General features: G+C 46.1%; 1 long non-coding RNA gene across 1 annotated transcript in view; it reads left to right on the top strand.

Annotated features, from left to right (window-relative positions):
- Window positions 1–21893, top strand: part of LOC144480291 (uncharacterized) — a 60826-nt gene extending 38933 nt beyond the window's left edge. The window contains exon 3 of the long non-coding RNA XR_013495639.1: window positions 21812–21893. This is a non-coding gene — a long non-coding RNA (uncharacterized LOC144480291). The remainder of the gene's footprint in view (window positions 1–21811) is intronic.
- Window positions 21894–22251: the final 358 nt, after the last annotated feature.

The following is a 22251-nucleotide window of genomic DNA, read 5'->3' as shown; positions in this document are numbered from 1 at the left end:
GCACGGCCAATGCCTCTAACCAGCACGTCTTTCGGATTGTGGGAGGAAACCGGAGCACCCGAAGGAAACCCACACAGACACGGGGAGAACGTGCAGACTCCACACAGACAGTGACCCAAGCCAGGAATTGAACCTGAGTCCCTGGCGCTGTGAGGCAGCAGTGCTAACCACTGTGCCACCGCGCCGCCCATGTGAAGATGCTGATATTAAAACTGTGGAATTCATTGTGACACACAATTACTTTGTTGCCGATGTTCTTCCATAGAATCCTGACAGTGCTGAAAGAAGCCATTCGGCCCATTGAGTCTGCACCGACTCTCCGAAAGACATCTTACCCAAGCCCACTTCCCCACCCTATTCCCATAACCCTGCACATTTACCACGGCCAATTCACTTAAAATATACATTCATGAACACTAAAGGGCAATGTAGCATGGCCAATCCATCTAACCTACACATCTTGGGACACTAAGGGGCAATTTAGCCTGGCCAATCCCCCTAACTGCACATCTTGGGATACTAAGGGACAGTCTAACATGGTCAATCCACCTGACCTGCACATCTTTTGAACTGTGGGAGGAAGCTGGAGCATCTGGAGGAAACCCACGTAGACACGGGGCAGACGTGCAGACTCCACACAGACAGTCACCCAAAGCCAGAATCAAACCCCGTTCTTGGTGCTGTGAGGCACCAGTGCTAACCGCTGTGCCACTGTTCCATCCCTTTTTCTTGTTGCTAAACATGCAAAACCAAATGCAAGCAGATCCGTAGATCATTAATTTACATTAACATTGCATTAAGGCTTTTTATGTGTATATAAGGAGGGAGAGGGTAGCTGAGGAAAGGGTTGGTCCACTCAAAGACAGTGGAGGGAATTTGTGTGTGGGGTCAGATGAGGTGGGTGAGGTCCTTAATGAGTACTTTGCATCAGTATTCACAAAAGAGAAGGATGTGGTGAGTGTAGGAAGGAGCATGTTCACATTCTAGGACATGTTGAGATAAAAAGGGATTGGAGGTTTTGGAAATCATGAAGGTGGACATTAAGTCACCAGACCCAGATAGGGTCGATCCCAGAATACTGAGAGAAGCGAGGGAAGAAATTGCTGAGACCTTGGCCAAAATCTTTGAATCCTCTTTAGCCACGGGCGAGGTACCAGAGGATTGGAGAGTAGCTAACATTGTTCCTCTGTTGAAGAAGGGCAGAAGAGACAATGCGGGAAATTACAGGCCTGTGAGCCTTACATCAGTGGTGGAGAAATTATTGGAGATTCTCTGGGACAGGATGTACTCACATCTGGAAGAGAATAGGCTTATTAGCGATAGGCAGTGTGGTTTTGTGAAGGGGAGGTCGTGTCTCACAAAATTGATTGACCTCTTTGAGGAAGTGACAAGAAAAATTGACCAGGGCAGGGCAGTAGATGTTGTATACATGGACTTTAATAAAGTCTTCGATCAGGTTCCTCATGGCAGGCTGATACAGAAGGTGAAGTCATATGGGATCCACAGTGAGCTGGTAACTTGGATACAAAACTGACTTGGGCATGGAAAGCAGAGAGTAGCTGTGGAAGGGTACTTGACTAACTGGAGGTCTGTGACAACCAGTGTTCCACAAGGATCAGTGCTGGGGCCTCTGTTGTTTGTAATATATATAAATGATTTGAAGGAAAATGTAGGTGGTCTGATTAGTAAAATTGCAGATGATACAAAAATTGGGGGAGTAATGGATAGTGAGGAGGATTGTCAGAGGATACAGCAGGATATAAATCGGCTGGAGACCTGAGCCAAACTATTGGCAGATGGAATTTAACCCAGACAAATGTGAGGTGATGTGATTTGGAAGGTCTATTGCAGAAGGAAAGTATACAGTAAATGGTAGAGCCCTTAGAAATATTAACATAGAGAGATATCTAGGCGTACAGATCCACAGTTCCCTGAAGGTAGCAACTCGGATGGACAAGGTGGTCAAGAAGGCGTATGGCATGCTGGCCTTGATAAGTCGGGGCATTGAGTATAGGAATTGGAAAATCATGTTGCAGCTGTATAAGACTTTGGTTCGGCTGCATTTGGAGTATTGTGTACAGTTCTGGTCGGCACACTACCGGAAGGATGCATTGGAAAGGGTGCGGAAGAGATTTACCAGGATGTTGCCTGGTTTGGAGGATATGGACTATGAAGAAAGGTTGAACAAACTTGGATTGTTTTCATTGGTGCGTCGGAGGATGAAGGGGGACCTGATAGAGGTTTACAAGATTATGACAGGCTTGGACAGAGTGGATAGTCAGTGTCTTTTTCCCAGGGTCGAAAGTCAATTACTCGGGGGCATGGGTTGAAAAGAGTTTAAAAGAGATGTAAGGGGCAAGTTTTTCACACAGAGGATGGTGAATGCCTGGAACGCGCTGCCGAAGGAAGTGGTGGAAGCAGATTCAATAACAACGTTCAAGAGGCATCTGGACAGATACATGAATAGGCAGCGAATAGAGGGATATGGACTGCATAGAGGCAAGTCAATATTAGATTAGAGAGGCATCTGTGTTGGCACAGACTTGGTGGGCCGAAGGGCCTGTTCCTGTGCTGAGCTGTTCTTTGTTCTTTTTAGTAAAGGACAAATACCCCATTTTTGATCATCAATTCTCAATGTGGGCGCGACTGGTAAAGCTGGTATTTAATGCCCATCCCCAGTTGCCTGAGGAGGTGGTAGTGGCTTGCTTGACAATCTCAGGGTGCAATTAAAAGCCAGACACTTTGGTGTGGGGCTGGAGTCACATCTAGACCAATCCAGGTAACGTTTCCTTCCTTGAAGGACATTAATGAACCAATTGGATTTTGATGATAATCTGGCATGGAAAGCCCAAACTTCATTATATATTTTGTAAATCTATCCTTTCACAGGATATGGCATCGCTGGCTAGGCCAGCATCTATTACCCATTCCTCAATGCCCTTGAGAAGGAGGTGGTGAGCCGCCTTCTTGAACTGCTGCAGTCCACGTGGCATCGGTGCGCCCACAGTGCTGTTAGGGAGGGAGTTCCAGGATTTTGACCCAGCGATAATGACGGAACAGCTGATATATTTCCAAGTCAGGATGGTATGTGACTAGGAGGGGAACATATAGATAGTGGTGGTGCATCTGCTGTTCTTCTAGGTGGCAGAGGTCATGGGTTTGGAAGAGGAATACATTTTACATTAAAGCCTTTGGAGCTAAGTATTTTTTTAGCCATATCTGTTGTGTTGGTGCTGTTGGAAGCAGCAACACTAACAGGAGGCAACTTTGAGGCAAGTTAAGTGGCCAGTGACATTGATGTGACAGGGAGATGGAGAAATGCGGCATTCTTCCCCGTAATCTCTTTTAGGTTTACCAGGCTGATTCTGGGGATGGTGGGACTGATGTACGAGGAGAGATTGACTAGGTTAGGATTGTTTTCGCTGGAGTTCAGACAAATGAGGGGGGACCTCATAGAGACTTATAAAATTCTAACAGGACTGGACAGGGTAGATCCCAGAAGGATGAACCAGGGATCACAGTCTGAGGATTCGGGATAGACCATTTAGGACGGAAGTGAGGAGATATTTCTTCATCCAAAGAGTGGCGCGCCTGTGGAATTCATTACCACAGGAAGTAGTTGATGCCAAAAGAGGTGGCTTGATATAGCATTTGGGGTGAAAGGGATCAGAAGTTATGGGGAGAAAGCAGGATGAGGCTTTTGAGTTGGACAATCAGCCTTGATCATACTGAATGGCAGAGCAGGCTTGAAGGGCTGAATGGCCTCCTCTTGCTCCTATCTTTTATGTTTCTATGTTTCTATAATGTTTTCTAGGAAGGAAGCCAGAGATCGCAATGAAAACATCTTCCAGGTTAATGCAATTACCACGATGAAAAATAAAGCAGTAATTTGTACGTCATTCTCACTGCCCTTTCCTCCAGCACCCATCACTGGAATCAAAGCCTTCAGTGACTATAAACTCTGAAACCCCTTGCTCCTCACTGACCTCAGGGGACCGAGGGACACGCCAGGGAGGTGTAGAACAGCAGCTGATTGCTACTACTGGTGTAAAATATTGGATACCCTAAATTGCAGCGTATAAGTCAACCCCAGCATATAAGACAATCACATTTCTCCAGCCCCATGTTTTGGCATATCGGTCAACCCCATCCTCCTCCCCTCCCTTTTCAGCTATGACATGTATGCTCACGTTCATGGTCAGTCTAGATGTTTCATCCCACCAATGGATGTTTTACTCATCGCCGCCATGTAACCGGGTGCAAGGGAACAAACAGGTGATACAGGCTATGTTGTGAAGATGCACACGAGCCATAGAAACATAGAAGATGGGAGCAGGAGGAGGCCATTCGGCCCTTCGAGCCTGCTCCGCCATTCATCACCATCATGGCTGATTATCCAACTCAATAGCCTTTTATAGAAAAAGCAAGAGGTGTCGATGCTGAGCACAGGTTGCGAGTTTCAGAATCTGGCTGGAAGCTCGGTGTAAATTACCTATCACTGCTGCAATCTACAATGAGTAATGTCAAGATTATGGGGATTTCGGGAGGAATCTGTGGGGGGCTTGTAAAGAGGGAAGGTGGGAGCTGTCAGTTGAAACCTCAATCTGCACAGATTATTTTGAAGCCATTTACATGGCTGTGTGGAGTGTTTCTTTAAAAAACAATGAGGGTTTGCTAATCAGCTATTTGTACAGGAATCACCATTCCCGTTGTCATTTTATACTCGATCTGTACTTTCACTGGAATAACCAGTAATTGAGCACGAATAGGGATGAATGCCGGAATTTTACCGCCTTGCCCGCCTGAGGCTCGTAAGATCCCACCCGAGGCCAACGGAGAATGCCGTTCTGAGAACCTCGCCTGCCGCAGAATCGGAGTGGGCGAGGCGGGAAAGTTCCGGCCGAGGAGTGGGTGGGGAGTTTCACAAGCAATTCTCTAGGGTAGACTGGTTCAGAATTGTATTCAGTTCCTTTATCCCTTCATGCATCTAGGCATCATTGGCAAGGCCAACATTTGTTGCCCTTGAACTGAAAGCAATTAAGAGTCAACCACATTGCTGTGGATTTGGAGTCATTTGAGGCCAGAGGGGTTAGGACATTATTAAAACAGTCAACAATGGTTTTATGGTTACTATTACTGAGACCGACTTTACATTCCAGGTTTATTTGCTGAATTCAAAGTCCACCAGCTACCACAATGGCCCCCAGAACATTAGCCTGTGCGTCTGGATTACTAGCCCAGTGACGTTCCCATGCTGCAGTCCATGTGGTGTAGGTACGCCCACAGTGCTGTTAGGGAGGGAGTTCCAGGCTTTTGACCGAGAGAGACTGAAGGAAAGGCTGATATATTTCCAAGTCAGGATGGTGTGTGGCTTGGAGGGGAACTGAAAGTTAAAGTTAAAGAAGTTTATTTATTAGTCACAAGTAAGCCTTGCATTAACATTGCAATGAAGTTACTGTGAAATTCCCCTAGTTGCCACACTCCAGTGCCTGTTTAGGTCGATGCACCTAACCAGCACATCTTTCGGGCTGTGGGAGGAAACCAGAGCACCCGGTGGAAATGGGGAGAACGTGCAAACTCCACACAGACAGTGACCCAGGCCGGGAATCAGACCTGGGTCCCTGGCGCTGTGAGGCAGCAGTGCTAACCACTGTGTCACCCTAAGGTATTGATGATGCATCTGCTGTTCTTCTATATGGTAAAGGTCATGGGTTTGGAAGAGAAATACATTTTACATGAAAGCCTTTGGACCTACGTATTTTTCTAGCCAAATCAGTTGTGTTGGTGGTGTTGGAAGCAGCAACACTAACAGGAGTCAACTGTGAGGCACAGACATCATTGCCTCCTCTTATGGAGTCTGTAAGAGCCAACATGCTGGACCAAGAGTTACAACTAATGAAGTTGACGCAAAGTGACTTGGAACATGCAATGACCTCAACGAGGCCCATGAGTTTATTCATTAGTCACAAGGTAGCTTACATTAACACTGCAATGAAGTTACTGTGAAACTCCCCTAGTCGCCACACTCCGGCGCCTGTTCGGAAACACTGAGGGAGAATTTAGCATGGCCAATGCACCTATTCAGCACATCTTTCATACTGTGGGAGGAAACCGGAGCTCCCGGAGGAAACCCATGCAGACACGGGGAGAATGTTGGGCGGCACGGTAGCACAGTGGTTAACACTTCTGCTTCACAGCTCCGGGGACCTGGGTTCGATTCCCGGCTTGGGTCACTGTCTGTGTGGAATTTGCACATTCTCCTCGTGTCTGCGTGGGTTTCCTTCGGGTGCTCCGGTTTCCTCCCACAGTCCAAAAGATGTGCGGGTTAGGTTGATTGGCCATGCTAAAAAAAAAATTGTCCTTAGTGTCCTGAGATGCGCAGGTTAGAGGGATTAGTGGGTAAATATGTAGGGATATGGGGGTAGGGCCTGGGTAGGATTGTGGTTGGTGCAGACCCGATGGGCCGAATGGCCTCTTTCTGTACTGTAGGGTTTCTATGATTCTATGAACATGCAGACTCTGCACAGACAGTGACACAAGCCGGGAATCGAACCCGGGTCCTTGGTGCTGTGAGGAAGCAGTGCTAACCGCTGTGCCAATGAGGTTGGTCTTTTGGAGTATGAGCTCCCTGATTGAGATAATGATTGCCTGCCCAACCAGGGAGTCTCACCTGTGTGTGTATATATATATATATTGAGGAGTGTCAGGGCTATTGACACTCCAGATTCTGACTCTATACCTGAAGCACTCTGAGGAGTGGAGATAAGTTTGTCAATAAAGTGAATCTGGTGAAGGGGACACCAGCCTCTGAGGAGTTATTGCAGAGCAGTTCTCCATTCATGCTCGCGTCAGCCTGACTATATTAGCTTTCAGATAAAGTAATCTTTATAACAAGGCAAGTGGCTCACATCTCTTGTAGTGTTTTGATTTGTCATCCAGTGCTTGCAATAATATATCAGATGCTGAGCCCTCAAGGGTTAAGAGTGGAATACATTTGGTAATTGATATAGGAAAGATATTGCTCAGCTCTTATCTGTTGGGTAATCTCTGTGAATGGGATCTGCTGAAATATTAGTGATTTTATCCATCTTCAAGGCTTTTCATGCATATTAATATTGCTAATGGATGTTTGATAGGTTACTGGCCAGACGGTTGGAAAATCCACTCTTCCACCATCCTTGACATCCAAATCCTGACCCGAGAATATCCAAACGACTGCTCGATTGTTTGATGGGGAAATGCGTGTCTTATGCCGTCTTTACTCAGGGGTGGCTGTTGTAGATCACTCTCAGTCCTGCAGCCCGCACTTTCCCCCACTGTCGCATCAGTGTCAGAGCTGTCAAAGATCAGGGGCCAGCTTGGCAGTCAACTATGGACAGGCCGCAACAGTGAACAAGGCAAGCGGACCATCATTAACAGGATAAAACCAGCCTCAGTGCTGTGAGGGGAGGGAGACAGAACATTGTAACGAGTCAGCGAAGCTCCAATCAATTTCTCTCCGATAAACCTACAGGGAGAGAAAGAATATTGAACATTCTAAGTGACTTTCCTGCCCCCTTATACTGACCTCAGGGCTGTCAATCATCCTTCTTCTATCAAGCAAGAGTGAAAATGATATTGTTTACATGTACATAGGTCAGGTTTGACAACAGATTGCAGCTAGCCAGGTCTGCATACAAAGAAAAGAGTAACCACCACTGGTTCTTATGTTTAAGTTTACCTATTAGTGGCACAATGGCACAGTGGTTAGCACTGCTGCCTCATAGCACCAGGGACCCGGGTTCGATTCCCGGCTTGGGCCACTGTCTGTGTGGAGTTTGCACATTCTCCCCGTGTCTGCGTGGGTTTCCTCCAGGTGCTCCGGTTTCCTCCCACAGGAAGGACGTGCTGGTTCGGTGCACTGGCCGTGTTAAATTCTCCCTCAGTGTACCTGAACAGGCACTAGAGTGTGGCGACTAGGGGATTTTCACAGTAACTTCATTGCAGTGTTAATGTAAGTCTGCTTGTGACACTCATAAATAAACCTTAACTTTAATGTCCTTTCGGAAATCTGCCATCTTTACCCGGTCTAGTGCAGTAAGAAGTCTCACAACACCAGGTTAAAGTCCAACAGGTTTATTTGGTAGCACGAGCTTTTGGAGCGCTGCTCCTTCATCAGGTGAGTGTGATGAAGGAACACCGCTCCGAAAGATAGTGCTACCAAATAAACCTGGTGGACTTTAACCTGGTGTTGTGAGACTTCTCACTGTGCTTACCCCAGTCCAACGCCGGCATCTCCACATCATGTTTACCAGGTCTGGCCTACATGTGACTCCAGACCCACAGCAATGTGGTTGTCTCTGAAATGCCCTCTGAAATGTCACAGGTGTCATAAGTAGGCTTACATTAACACTGCAATGAAGCCACTGTGAAAATCCCCTAGTCACCACACTCCAACACCTGTTCAGGTACACTGAGGGAGCATTTAGCATGGCCAATGCACCTAACCAGTACATCTTTTGGACTGTGGGAGGAAACCGGAGCACCCGGAGGAAACACACGCAGACACAGGGAGAACGTGCAGAATTTGCAAAGGGCATATTTGGGAGATATTAAAAATAGACAAGTATCAGGACTTACTTGGATCCAAATGTCAACAGTAAAGTGAAGATCTCCAACTCAGATGAAAACTTTGAGCTGGATAAACTTTATAAAAGTCCACCATTTTGTTCAGCTGTGGAGCTGTGCAAATCCGTGGCTTCAGTCCAGCTGAAGGCTTCTGGGACATCCCAGAGCATTTTCCAGCCAGTGAGGTAATTTTGAAATGTGGTTACCCGTCGTCATGTGGGAAACACAACAGACGGTATGTGCACAGAAAGATCCCACAAACAGCAATGCGATCCTGGTCAGCCAATCCGTCTTAGTAATGCTGTGTGAGGGATAAATATTGGCCAGGTCACCGGGGATAGAATTGGGTCCAAAAATAAGAAACGTTTATCCCCTCATAACAGGTTCGAGAACGAGAGGGCACAGATTGAAAGTGATTTGCAAAAGAAACAAATGTGATTGTGAGAAAAATCTTCCTCTCACAGCGAGTGGTTGGGGTCTGGAATGTTCTGCCTAGAAGTGTGGTGGAGGCAGGTTCAATCGAGACATTCAAGAGGGATTTGGATGATTATTTGAACAAAAACAATGTGCAGGGGTACAGGGAAAAGGCAGGGGAACGGCACTGAGTCATGATGCTTATTTGGAAAGCCAGTGCAGACACGATGGGCCAAATGGCCTCCCTCTGCACCGTAACAATTCTGTGATTCTGTGATCTTGCTCTGCACCACAATACTTGGAGTATTCTGTCCAGGGAAAGGTCCTGGATGTGGACTGTGTTAAGGTGAGTTTTCCTTTGATGAAAATGAGGCCTAAAAAGGGTTAACATCCATAACAGCCCCTTGTTGAGTGAGGAGTGATATTTACAGTGTGAAATGTAAAGTTGACCTCACAGACTGAAATAGCAGAAAACTTGCTTAGCCATGTCTTGTTATTCAGAACACCACTTCATACATTGGTATTGAAAACCTCTTGCGGTCTCTATCAGTGCTTAGAGAGAGGCTTTCAAAACTTAGCTGAGCAGTAGGAGCCTGCGAAAGGCACCAGCCACTGTACCTGGGCTGCAGGACAGGGGTCTTTATCAGGCACCCATTGAAACAGGCTGTGGGGATCTTGTGTGTTCTCTCTTCTGTAATACCGTGTAAACAAGCATTGTGCTGTCTGATTGTGTCAAAACAACTCGCGAGTCAAATCCAATATTGTATCAAATTTTTGTATTCATTCATGGGACGTGGGCGTCGCTGGCTGGCCAGCATTTATTGCCCATCCCTAGTTGCCCTTGAGAAGGTGGTGGTGAGCTGCCATCTTGAATCGCTGCACTCCACGTGCTGTGGGTTGACTCATAATACCGTTAGGGAGGAAATTCCAGGATTTTGACCCAGTGACAGTGAAGGAACGGCGATATATTTCCAAATCAGGATGGTGAGTGGCTTGAAGGGGAACTTTAAGGTGGTGCTTTGAAACTTACAGAATACTGAGAGGCTTAGGTAGAGTGGACGTGGAGAGGATGTTTCCACTAGTGGGAGAGACTAGAACTCGAGGGCACAACCTCAGAGTGAAGGGACGATCCTTTAAAACAGAGATGAGGAGGAATTTCTTCAGCCAGAGGGTGGTGAATCTGTGGAACTCTTTGCCACAGAGGGCTGTGGAGGCCAGGTCATTGAGTGTCTTTAAGACAGAGATAGATAGGTTTTTGGTTAATAAGGGGATCAAGGGTAATGGGGAAAGAGCAGAAGAATGGGGATGAGAATCATATCAGCCATGATCGAATAGCAGAGTAGACTCAATGGGCCAAATGGTCTAATTCTGCTCCTATATCTTATGGTCTTATGGTCCCCCCAACCTCAAGTACTGTGTACACTTTTGGTCTCCTTACTTGAGAAAGGATATAATGGCACTGGAGGGGATGCAGAGGAGTTTCACTAGGTTGATTCCGGAGTTGAGAGGGTTGGCTTATGAGGAGATACTGAGTAGACTGGTGCTATACTCATTGGAATTCACAAGAATGAGGGGAGATCTTATAGAAACATATAAGATTATGAAGGGAATAGATAAGATAGAAGCAGGTAAGTTGTTGCCACTGGCGGGTGAAACTAGAACTGGGGGGCATTGCCTCAAAATAAGGGGAAGCAGATTTAGGACTGAGGTGAGGAGGAACTTCTTCACACAAAGGGTTGTGAATCTGTGGAATTCCCTGCCCAGTGAAGCAATTGAGGCTACCTCATTGAATATTTTTAAGGCAAGGATAGATAAATTTTTGAACAGTAAAGAAATTATGGTGAGCGGGCGGGTAAGTGGAGCTGAGTCCACAAAAAGATCAGCCATGATCTTATTGAATGGCGGAGCAGGCTCGAGGGGCCGCATGGCCTACTCCTGCTCCTAGTTCTTATGTTCTAATCCTCTCCCGCCTCAACAGCTCTCTCCCACCATTTAAGAAATTGAGTTGTTTTTATGCACACCGCTCTGAGAAACATCTTCAGTAATGAGGAGCACCAGTTTTAGATCATTGAGAAGCTCCTTATGCAATGCAGGAATTGCGTAACTTTTCTTTGCATCAAATTCAGAGAACACGCTGCTGAGCTAAGCTTCAGTTGTTCCGAGAGACACATTCATTATGCATGCATTCTCAGCTCACTAACGTGATGCACATGTTCTCCTGGCACATTGGGGCATCGATGCTACGCACGACAACCTGGACAGTACAGAGCCAGACTCTGGAACACAACTGCATTGGCTGATATATCACGGAGGTTGCCAATGCTCCAGTAATTAATGATCATCTTTTGGACATGATTGCAAGCAAACCAGAAAGATAAAATATAAGTGCTTTCTCTTTTCGTCTTTCAATGTCTCTGAGCAATTCTGGTCAAAGATGTGCTCAAAAGGCTGACTATTCGGCTGAGTGGGGCAGGCAGAGTCTTCAGGTCATGTGACAGGCAGTCCAATTTCAGAGTCCCGAACCCACCCTCAGAAAGGTTACAGTCACCAACCTGGAATTCTGACTGCGATGCTCCCTCAACTGGCATGGAGTCAGGCTCCTGTGCCAAGCAAGGGTGGGCAAGCTTGCCCTCCAAGGGGTGTGGCAGTGCAAGGCCTATTCGGGAGCCCCCGGCAGTAAGTAACTGAGAAGTTGCTTCAATATGAAACCACCTTCTCTGGCAATTGTTAAAGAAATGACATTAAAAACACAGAAAGTAGCCAGGCCACCACTGTGGAGGCAGGCACCCCCCCACCCCCACCCCCCCGCCTCCCCCCGCTACAGGGTGGCCTCTGGCCAGACAGGAAGACAGGGTATGGAAGCCTGCCTGGAGTGCCAGTCCACCAGATGACCACTGGCTGCTCACATCCAGGCAATTAAATAATCCCCCCCCCCACCCCCAGAAAAATAGAGGCTGACTGAAAATCCCGCCCTACCGAAACCCGAACATGCGCCAGCCAAAATAGCCAACAACAGGAACAGGGTCAGGAAACTGGCACACCGACAGGCCAGGTAAATTTCAGGCCCTTTTAGGTGGATTGACCATGCTAAATTGCTTCTTAGTGTCCAATGATGTGTGGGTTAGATGGATTGGCCATGTTAAATTGTCCCTTAGTATCCAAAGATGTGTAGGTTAAGTGGATTGGCCATGCTAAATTGTCCCTTAGCATCCAAAGATGTGTAGGTTAAGTGGATTGGCCATGCTAAATTGTCCCTTAGTGCCCAAAGATGTGTAGGTTAGGTAGATTGGTCATGCTAAATTGCCCCTTAGTGTCCAAAGATGTGTAAGTTAGGTGGATTGGCCATGCTAAATTGTCCCTTAGTGCCCAAAGACGTGCAGGTTAGGTGGATTGGCCATGCTAAATTGCCCCTTAGTGCCCAAAGATGTGTAGGTTAGGTGGATTGGCCTTGCCAAGTTGTCCCTTAGTGTTCAAAGATGTGTAGGTTAGGAGGATTGACCATGCTAAATGCTGGTAAAAGGGGGGGTCACTTGAAAATTGCAAAACTGAAATTGCTAGATATTTGTCTGACAAGAGTATTAATGGTTACAAAACCAAGGTGGGAAGGTGGGATTAAAATACTGATAAGCCAAGATCTAAGTCAGTGGTGGGGAACCTGCGGCCCGGGGGTCCATCTGGTTTCTGCCCAACACGCGGGGTTGCCACATTCCGCTACCATTACAACTGAAGTGATTCATACATAAAGCAAGGGCAAGTGAAGTGAGGTGCGTGCTGATAGCTCACAACATTGATCCGTGCGCTCCCTCTGTGTCCAAAGCGTAAATATTTATTTCGCTTTTGCCATTTGAAGTTGTTGATCATTACGTTAATATAAAAATGGTTAAGCCTTTCCTATAACTTGTTATGAAATATTTGGCATGTATTGAATGTATTAAATCTTATTCTGGGGGTCACGGTTAGTGAACAAACCCGATTTCAACCTTGCGGCCCACTGAGATGAAGGAGGACCCTAGCCTCGGTTGCCCATCTCTGATCTAATTGAGCTGGCTCAAGGGGCGAAAGGCCCCTTTCCTGTTCCTAAACATCATCCACCTACAGTTCGACAAGAGGGGAAGAATAGAGCCAAGCTATTGATTCACAATGGGGTGATGGAATGGCTCCTCTTGACGGTGCTGAGCCTGAGGCCTACCGGTTTTCCACCATGATATGAGCCAGACTATTTTTTCAGCCAGAGAGTGGTGAATCTGTGGAACTCTTTGCCACAGAAGGCTGTGGAGGCCAAGTCATTGAGTGTCTTTAAGACAGAGATAGATAGGTTCTTGATCAATAAGGGGGTCAGGGGTTATGGGGAAAAGGCAGGAGAATGGGGATGAGAAAAATATCAGCCATGATTGAATGGCGGAGCAGACTCGATGGGCCGAGTGGCCTAATTCTGCTCCTATGTCTTATGGTCTTATGTCCCAGGCCTGCTGATTGATCTGCCAGTTGGTGTCCAATTCACATCTGTTTTTTGTCCGTCGACCTACTTATCCCCTCTTTTCTGAATGAAATCCAAACCAAAAGAAAAATTAAGTTGCTCATAAAACAGAAGAAACTTTGAATGTTCAGTGTTCTCCTTTGTGTGCTCGTGGTTTGAGCCTGTTGTGTGGAGTCAAGTGTGGTGGTGTCACTGTGATTTATACTAAGTGTGGAAAAGCACTGAACTAACAGAAATGCTGGGGATGACCAGGCCTGTACAACTGAATAAGCACAACGGCACCATCCAGACAACTTTCATTTCCATCAAACCGGCAACATGGTGAAAGACCCTGAGGTTTTCCACATCACCATTATCAAACAAGGTTTGACACCGAGCAGATGGCACGGTGGCACAGCGGTTAGCATTGCAACCTCACAGCGCCAGGGACCCCGGTTCAATTCCTGCTTGCGTCACTGTGCAGAGTTTGCACATTCTCCCCGTGTCTACGTGGGTTTCCTCCGCGTGCTCCGGTTTCCTCCCACAGTCCGAAAGACGTGCTGGTTAGGTGCATTGGCCGTGCTCCCTCAGTGTACCCAAACAGAGTGCGGCGACTGGGGGATTTTCACAGTAACTTCATTGCAGTGTTAATGCAAGCCTACTTGTGACACTAATACTTTAAACTTAAGCTTATGGGGTGCACGGTGGCACAGGCATTGCTGCCTCACGGTGCCAGGGACCCGGGTTCAATTCCAGCTTTGGGTCACTGTCTGTGTGGAGTTTGCACATTCTCCCCATGTAGCTAGATATTTGTCTGACAAGAGTATTAATGGTTACAAAACCAAGGTGGGAAGGTGGGATTAAAATACTGATAAGCACGGCACGGTAGCACAGTGGTTAGCACTGCTGCTTCACAGCTCCAGGGTCCCGGGTTCGATTCCTGGCTCGGGTCACTGTCTGTGTGGAGTTTGCACATTCTCCTTGTGTCTGCGTGGGTTTCCTCCGGGTGCTCCGGTTTCCTCCCACAGTCCAAAGATGTGCGGGTTAGGTTGATTGGCCAGGTTAAAAATTGCCCCTTAGAGTCCTGGGATGTGTAGGTTAGAGGGATTAGCGGGTAAATATGTGGGGGTAGGGCCTGGGTGGGATTGTGGTCGGTGCAGACTCGATGGGCCGAATGGCCTCCTTCTGTACTGTAGGGTTTCTATGATTCTATGTCTGCGTGGGTTTCCTCCGGATGCTCCGGTTTCCTCCCACAATCTAAAGATGTGCGGGTGAGGTGGATTGGCCATGCTAAATTAACCCTAGTGTCAGGGGGACTAGCTAGGGTAAATGCATGGAGTTCTGGGGAAAGGGCCTCGGTGGGATTGTGGTTGGTGCAGACTCAATGGGACGAATGACTTCCTTCTGCACTGCAGGATTCTATGATTCTATGTATGAAGATACTGGGACCAAATGCTTGGTTGATCAAAGATGTAGCGTCGGCGAGTGAAGATGAGCGGCAGAGAGGATCTTTTCCTTTTTATTTATTCTTTCGTGGGATGCGGGCGTCGCTGGCTAGGCCAGCTTGAGATGTAACAGGATTCCAGAGCCTTGGCAGTTCTCGGCACGGCCACCAGTGGGCGCAACAATGAGAATCCAGGGCAAAGGGGAGGCCAAATCGGAAGGGTGCGGAGGCCTCGGAGAGTTGTAGGGTAGGAGGAGGCTGTAGATAAAGAGAGGGACATTATAATAACCATTATGAGATGCTGCCTCATGCTAGCGACAATATGCTATTTTTAAATGCAGCATTGATTGAACCAGTAGTAACTCCATGGCCGGAATGTTACAGCCCCGCCCGCTACAGGAATCGGAGCGGGTGAGGGGCGGACAATGGGAAGGTCCATTGACCTTGGGCGGGATTTTACAGCTTTGGGACGAGCAAGGACATAAAATCCTGCCCCATGAGTCTATTTACACTGGTTGACTACGGTTTTAGATGATAACTGCTGATCTTCCATTGCAACCACACTATTCTTTTGCTCACATATTCCAAATCTCTTACGATCTTCAACAGTAATTCACATTTAATCACTTTCAGTGGAGGCCAAGAATGAAACCGCAGCAGTTACTGGCATTCTTTCACTGGCGGGTACTGACATGAGGATTTTCAGTAATTAAGCCAAGTGCCCTTTAGAATTACTGTGCAGTTTGAGCGCATGCCAAACGGTTAGTAAAATGAGATGGAGGATATGCGGTGAAAAGAAAATCAAATATTCCATCAATTAATGGAAAAACCTCATCAGTGTACACTGTCAAATGTGTTATGTGCGTGGTTTTAACCAATAATGTGAAACAGGCGCTCCGATTAGTAAGCCCAGAGAGTAATGTGCAGTGCACTTCCTGAAGCACCGGCTACATTCCGTTTAGATTTGCGTCACAGTTTGCTGCTTCAGTGTAGAGTATCCATCATCTTTCACCCTGTGGCAATCACTTTACTGGAGCCATTGTCCTTCGAATTCATTAGACATGAAGGGCAAAATGGCCTCCTTTTGTCACATAACAATTCCATGATTGGTCCCTGGGACGAGGATGGTGTTGTCCAATGATAAGAGGCTGAGTAAATTAGGTTTATATTCTCTGGAATTCAGAAGAATGACAGATCGAATCATAGAATCTCTTCAGTGCAGAAAGAGGCCATTCGTCCCATCAAGGGAAAGCCCACCAACCCCTCTCCTTTTTCAGAAGACTAAGAAAATTTGACATGTCAACTACGATTCTCACCAACTTCTACAGATGCACCATAGAAGCATTCTTTCTGGTTGTATCACAGCTTGGTATGGGGCTCCTGCTCTGCCCAAGACCGCAAGGAACTACAAAAGGTCGTAAATGTAGCCCAGTCCATCACGCAAACCAACCTCCCATCCATTGAATCTGTCTACACTTCCCGCTGCCTCAGAAAAGCAGCCAGCTTGATTAAGGACCCAGCACACCCTGGACATTCTCTCTTCCACCTTCTTCCATTGGAAAAAAGATACAAAAGTCTGAGGTCATGTACCAACCGACTAAAGAACAGCTTCTTCCCTGCTGCCATCAGACTTTTGAATGGACCTACCTCGCACTAAGTTGATCTTTCTCTACACCCTACCTATGCCTGGAACACTACATTCTGCACTCTCTCCTTTCCTTCTCTATAAAAAGTATGCTTTGTCAGTATAGCGCACATGAAACAATACTTTTCACTGGACACTAATAGATGTGACAATAATAAATCAAATACAACAATCCCACCCAGGCCCTCTCTCCATAACCCCACATATTTACTCTAGTTCCTCTTGAAACTAAGGGGCAATTTAGCATGGCCAATCAACCTAACCCGCACATCTTTGGACTGTGGGAGGAAACCGGAGCACCCGGAGGGAACCCATGCAGACATGGGGAGAACGTGCAAACCCCACACAGACAGTCACCCAAGCCGGGAATCGAACCCGAGTCCTGGCGCTGTGAGGCAGCAGTGCTAACCACTGTGCCACCATGCCACACCAGAAGTACCCTTTGGTACAACTGAAAGTATGCTGTGTATAGCTTGAAGTTTATTTATCAGTGTCACAAGTAGGCTTACATTAAAACCGCAGTGAAATTACTGTGAAAATGCCATAGCCGCCACACAGGTAATGTGACTGAAACATACAAGATTCCGAAGGGACTTGACAGGAAGGACACTGAGAAATTGTTTCCCAGGGCTGGGGAAACTCAAACATATCTCCGGATAAGGGGGCAATTATTTAGGATTGAGAGGTATTCCTTATTGGAATAAGTGTTCCATAATGAAGATAAGTGGACCCTAGTGGAGCCAACAATTCCAAGTACAAAGACACTAAAGATATTTTGTCATAACACCAAGTGATCCCTTCCACATTTCCCTAGACATCTCAGAGGAGACTTGTTATCGCCACTTCCGTATCACCAAGGCAAAGTGTTGCACCAACTGATGCAGGGCAATTCTTCAGAAGAGTGGTTTTACATAGCTTTCATGTATTCAGTCTACTGGATCCAACCAAGCCATCCAGGGGGATACTAACCATGCCGTATAGTCACATGTTAGCAAGGGGCCAATATCTTCACCACTTGTACTTGCATCGTCAAGGCTGTTGCATAGAAGCGTCATCAGGCAGCAAGGTTGAATGTTTCAATGTTTCAAAGAGGCTTGCTTATATCAACCAATATCGCTGACCCTTACACCCCTGGAATGAATTGTCAAAAAGACTTCCCAAACTCATGTTTCATGGACCTCTGTAGCTGAAACTTCTACAAAAAGATGGCCTATTAATCCAGAAACTCTGCTAATGTTGGAGACCTGCAAAGTTGCTACAAGTGGCACAGTGGTTAGCACTGCTGCCTCACAGCGCCAGGGACTCGGGTTCGATTCCCGGCTTGGGTCACTGTCCATGTGGAGTTTACATGTTTTCCCCGTGACTGCGTGGGTTTCCTCCGGGTGCTCTGGTTTCCTCCCATATTCTAAAGATGTGCGGGTTAGGTGGATTGGCCATGCTAAATCACCCCTTAGTGTCAGGGGGACCAGCTATGGTAAATGCAAGGGGTTATGGGGATAGGTCCTGAATGGGATTGTGGTCGGTGCAGACCCAATGGGCCGAATGACCTCCATCTGCACTGTAGGATTCTATGAATCTGTGAAAGTTGAATTGATCCAGCTCTATATTCTCCTCCACGCCAAAGCTCTCTTAGTGAGAACCTCCAGACATCTATTGGAACCAATGAGGGAGATCAACTGCATCAAGGGCGGCACGGTAGCACAGTGGTTAGCACTGCTGCTTCACAGCTCCAGGGACCTGGGTTCAATTCCCGGCTTGGGTCATTGTCTGTGCAGAGTCTGCACATTCTCCTCGTGTCTGCGTGGGTTTCCTCCGGGTGCTCCGGTTTCCTCCCACAGTCCAAAGATGTGTGGGTTAGGTTGATTTGGCCGTGCTAAAATTGCCCCTCAGTGTCTTGAGATGCATAGGTTAGAGGGATTAGCGGGTAAATATGTAGGGATATGGGGTTAGGGCCTGGGTGGGATTGTGGTCGGTGCAGACTCGATGGGCCAAATGGCCTGTTTCTGCACTGTAGGGTTTCTATGATTTCTATGAAGGGCAGGCAATGGGTTTCCTTATTGCTGGACAATTAATCCAGAAACTCAGCTAATGTTCTGGGGACCGGGATTCGAATCCCACCACGGCAAATGGTGCAATTTGAATTCAATATATTTTAAAAATCTGGAATTAAGAATCTACTGATGACCATGAAACCGTCGTCGATTGTTGGAAAAACCCATCTGGTTCACTAATGCCCTTTAGGGAAGGAAATCTGCCGTCCTTACCTGGTCTGGCCTACATGTGACTCCACAGCAATGTGGTTGACTCTCAACAGCCCTCTGAACAAGGGCAAGTAGGGATGGGCAATGAATGCTGGCCAGCCAGTGATGCCCATGTCCCACGAATGAATATTAAAAAATTGACATGAGCTTCCATGGGAGTTGCCTCTCCACCAAATAGCAAATGCATTCTCAACCCCTTTGTGCTTGTAATGAATGAAGGCTTGTGTTTCAAGTACTGTGCGCACTGGAACTTTAGCCCTGAATTGGTGATGTGTGAATGAGGGGCCATTATACCACTCCAGCAGCCTCCAGTAATGGCCTCATGTACACAGGAAAGATCTACATTGGAAAATGGATGGGAAATAGGAAACTTATTCAATCAAGATGAGAGGTCTTGTAAAATATTAGCTTAAAATTCCTTTATTGGCAATTCATAGAGGGAAAAAAATGATGTGTATTATCTGATATTAGATTACTGGGTAAAATAATGAGCTGACATTGAAAGCTGTTCTGGATTTGCAATTAATGCACAATTGTGCAAAATTTCCATTTAGTCGAGTTAAGAATCGGGAACATATTTATCAAGGATTAGATCATATGTTCGAGTATTTGGATAAAAGGAATGGGAGACGTTGATTAATAGACTGCAGTAGTGATCCAATGGCTAATTACCCACCCGCCCTGACGTTTTGTAACAATATCTAAGTCTGCCTTATGAGGATGTTTTGTGTGTTCTGCAACACAAGAATGGTCGCAGTATGTCATCGAAAATCGTCCAGGGAGCAAGAGCAAAATCTTTAACAATCTCTGGGTTGAGTGTCTATTGAGTGAAAGCAGGGGCACTAGGAAAACTGAGCGATCGATTCTCAATTTCCAGTTGTTCAGAACAGTTTCTGGAATAAGGATCCCACACAGCATTCAATCGCCTTCTGTCCTCCCTCATAATTGGGCTATAATTTCCTTTGTGGCTGATGGATCCAAAGAAGTGCAGGTAAGGTTGATTGGCCAAGCCAAATTGCCCCTTAGTGTTAAGAGGACTAGCAGGGTAAATAGATGGGGTTAAGGGGATGGGGCCTGGGTGGGATTGTGGACGGTGCAGACTCGATGGGCCAAATGGCCTCCTTCCGCACTGTAGAGGTTCTACGATTCTATTCTATGATTACCACATAATATAGACATAAGTAAACAAAGATAGCAGCAATAGACCGTCCTGCCATTTTTAGTAGTTTTGCCAAGTCAAAATATTTAGAAGAGAATTTATCTGTGCAATCTCCATCTTAAAGTCAGTTGGGACATCTGGAGTCACGTGTAGGCCAGACCAGATAAGGACAGCAGATTTCCTTCCCTAAAGGACATTAGTGAACCAGATGGGTTTTGACAAAATCGATGATAATTGAAGGTCACCATTACTGATTCCAGATTTTATTAAATTTAAATTCCACCAGCTGCCATGGTGGGATTTGAACCTATGTCTCCAGAGCACTAATATCAGCCTCTGAATTACTAGTCTAGCAACATTACCGTTATGCCACCATCTATTAATCTTCTGCAAAGAAAACAAGCCATGTTTATGCAACTTGTCTTCATAATTTAACCATTCCAAGCCCTAGTTTCTGGTGAGTTGTACAAGACATTGGTAAGGCCACAACTTGGAATATTGTGTACAGTTTTAGTCACCCTATTATAGAAACGATATTATTAAACTAGAAAGAGTGCAGAAGAGATTTACTAGGATGCTACCGGGACTTGGTAGTTTGAGTTATAAGGAGAGGCTGGTTAACTGAGACTTTTTTCTCTGGAGTGTAGGAGGTTGAGGGCTGATCTTATAGAGATCTATAAAATAATGAGGGGCATAGATCAGCTGGATAGTCAATATCTTTTCCCAAAGGTAGGGGAGTCTAAAACTAGAGGGCCATAGGTTTAAGATACAAAAGTGTCCAGAGGGGCAATTTTTTCACATGGAGGGTGGTGAGTGTCTGGAACGAACTGTGGAGGCGGATACAATTTTGTCTTTTAAAAAGCATTTAGACAGTTACATGGGTAAAATGGCTGTAGAGGGATATGGGCCAAACGCGGCCAATTGGGACTAGCTTAGTGGTTAAAAAAAAAGGCAGCATGGACAAGTTGGGCCGAAGAGCTTGTTTCCATGCTGTAAACCTCCATGACTCTCTATGGTTTACTCATGTTCAGAACCCGCCCTGCAGAAAATTAGACAAAAGTTTCAATGTTTCAAAGCTTAGACTAGGCGTCACAACCTAACCCCAGCAGTTCTACAAAAATAGAAAGTGCAGGAGCAAGTCATGGCCGGAACTTCACCGGCACGCCCGCCCCAGAATCAGGGCAAATGAGGCTCACAGAACGGCATTCTCCATTGACCTCGGACGGGATCTTACAAGCCTCAGGCAGTCGTGGCGGTAAAATTCCAGCAAGTAGGTCTGACAGCATCTGTGGAGAGAGAATAGGGCCAAAGTTTCGAGTCAGGGTGACTTCATCCAGACTCGAAACGTTGGCTCTATTCTCTCTCCACAGATGCTGTCAGACCTGCTGAGTTTCTCCAGCATTTTCTGTTTTTGTTTCAGATTCCAGCATCTGCAGTATTTTGTCTTTATCCCATCTGCTGGTTGGCTTCACAAGAGTGTGTTTCGATGCAAGAGTGTCTGCACAATTCAGATTTGGGTTGGTTTAGCTCAGTTGGTTGGACAGTTGGTTTGTGATGCAGAGCATTGCCAACAGCGTGGATTCAATTCCTGAACTGGCAAAAGTTATTCATGAAGGCCCTGCCTTCTCAATCTTGTGTGATGAGCCTCAGGTTAAATCACCACCAGTCAACTCTCCACCTCAAAGGGAAGCCTATGGTAATCTGGGACTATGGTCACAAGATGTATATTTCGTTAGTTTGGTTAAGATCTCCACCTTAATCAGCAATCTGCTAAACCACCAAAGAACTTTAGGAATCTACTAATTTATTTATTCTTAATTTCAAGAAAGAAATGAACACTCCACAGAGACCTTTCCTAAGATTAAAAGCAAATTACTGCGGATGCTGGAATCTGAAACCAAAAGGGCTTCGACAAAGGGTCATCTGGACTCGAAACGTCAGCTCTTTTCTCTCCTTACAGATGCTGCCAGACCTGCTGAGATTTTCCAGCATTTTCTCTTTCTTAAGATTAGTGGTATACTCAAAGCCAAAGGATAGTCATGTGCAATAACAATACAATAATGTAAATGCTAATTGGGATGAATTTCATTAAAATATTACTAAAATAATGTTTTGGTATTATTTCATTAAGAATGCAATACAGTGTCCATCTGCCTAAATGTATAGAAGTTCAATTATTTTCTATAAAGCACATCTAAAGCAATGTTTTAGGCTGTTCCCATTTAAGATGTTGCATGTGTGGCCCTAAGCTTCCAACAGTTCTAG

Source organism: Mustelus asterias, chromosome 28 (assembly GCF_964213995.1).
Source record: "Mustelus asterias chromosome 28, sMusAst1.hap1.1, whole genome shotgun sequence".
Taxonomy (NCBI): Eukaryota; Metazoa; Chordata; class Chondrichthyes; order Carcharhiniformes; family Triakidae; genus Mustelus; species Mustelus asterias.
Note: the sequence above shows the minus strand (reverse complement) of the source record. Positions and strands in the feature narration are given on the sequence as shown.